A 1609-nucleotide genomic window follows, 5' to 3' on the forward strand; every position below is an offset into this window, starting at 1 on the left:
GAGGGCCCACGGAGAGGACCTCACAACCTCACCAATCCAGTGCCTGGGAAGGAATCCAGGACAGAGGGCTTATGGAGCAGACCTCACAGCCTCACCAAGCCAGGGCTGGGGAGAATTGAAGATGACATCAAGGAAGCATTTATAAATCTGTGGGAACTCGTGTGCCTGGCAACAGAGGGCCCACGGAGCAGACCTCACAGCCTCATCGAGCCACGGCTGGGGAGGAGCCCAGGACAGAGGGCCCACAGAGCACACTTCACAGACTCACCATGCCCATGCTGCACATTTGAGAATGAGTAAATGGCACATACGTTACTGGAGACCACATTTCAAGCAAGAATTAAAACTATGAGATGCAAACATTATATTCTCAGTGCTCGTCACACAACAAAACTATCAAGAAAGCAGAAATTGGCTTGGCACCCCAGCATAGTGGTTATGGCACAAGCCACATACACCCAGGCTGGTGGGTTCAAGGCCAGCCCAGGCCAGCTAAACAACAATGACAACTGCAACAAAAAATAGCCGAGCATTGTGATGGGCACCTGTAGTCCCAGCTACTTGGGAGGCTGAGGCAAGACAATCACTTAAGCTCAAGAGTTTGAGGTTGCTGTGAGCTGTGATGCTACAGCACTCTACTCAGGGTGACATAGTGAGACTCTGTCTCAAAAAAAAAAAAAAAAAAAAGGTAGGGGAGGAGTCAAGATGGCTGACTGGAGCCAGCTTTCCACAGAGGCTCCTGTCCAGAAGGAGAGTTAAAGGACAGAAGTTCAGCAAGTAAGCCGATAGTTTGGTGCTGAGTCAACAGAGAAGGTTGAAGAATGCACATCAATCCTGCTAAAGCAAGCTGCGACCCCAAGGATACAAACAAAAGGTACAAAATCCATCGCCAAGCGAATGGAAGTCCCCTCCCCCATGAGTAGGGCTCGCAGTATACTCCATTCAAACAAGCAAGCAGAGTTTAAACGTCCTCCCATTTTATTCCATGGGAGAGACCCTCTAAAAACCAGACCTCCTTCCCCTACAAGGGTGCCATGGCACTCTCCTGCCAGGCATAAAATTGTATAAAACTGTATCTATTCTCTACCTGTAATTGTGAACTCCCAGCACTCCCCTCCACTCTCACACTAAGGTCTGGAAGCCTGTCCCCCATGAAGTCCAGTTTCTTGGGCATTTTCTCGAGAGGTGTGGACAGGGCAGGGGCTGTTGCTAGTCTGTGCTGATTCTGCAGTACAAGAGTAAGGAGAAGATGGTTAACAGAGAGGGAACCATACAGCAGTGGTGGTGCCCTGAGGTACAGAGCAGCAGCCACAGAGGCAGGAACAATAGGGCTCACATCCTAACCCTATCCCCTCCAGGGATATTCCAGACAGACACTCCCTGTCTCTCTGGACAACCAGAAGAAGCCCAGCATCTTCTCTCGTGGCAGTTAGTGGCAGAACAGATCTGGTAGGGAAATGCAGGCCCCGTGAGTAAAAGGGTAGGCCTGAAGCAGTACCGGCATGGGCAGAGTGCGGAAATTAGAACATGCACGGCAGAGACAGCAGACTCCCAGGGTGGGGCTGAGCCAGAGGACTGCTTTACTGACCTTAAAACGCACCCATCCCTC

The sequence above is a fragment of the Otolemur garnettii genome, unplaced genomic scaffold (genome assembly GCF_000181295.1).
Source record: "Otolemur garnettii isolate 467f Iridium unplaced genomic scaffold, OtoGar3 scaffold00075, whole genome shotgun sequence".
NCBI classification, from domain to species: domain Eukaryota; kingdom Metazoa; phylum Chordata; class Mammalia; order Primates; family Galagidae; genus Otolemur; species Otolemur garnettii.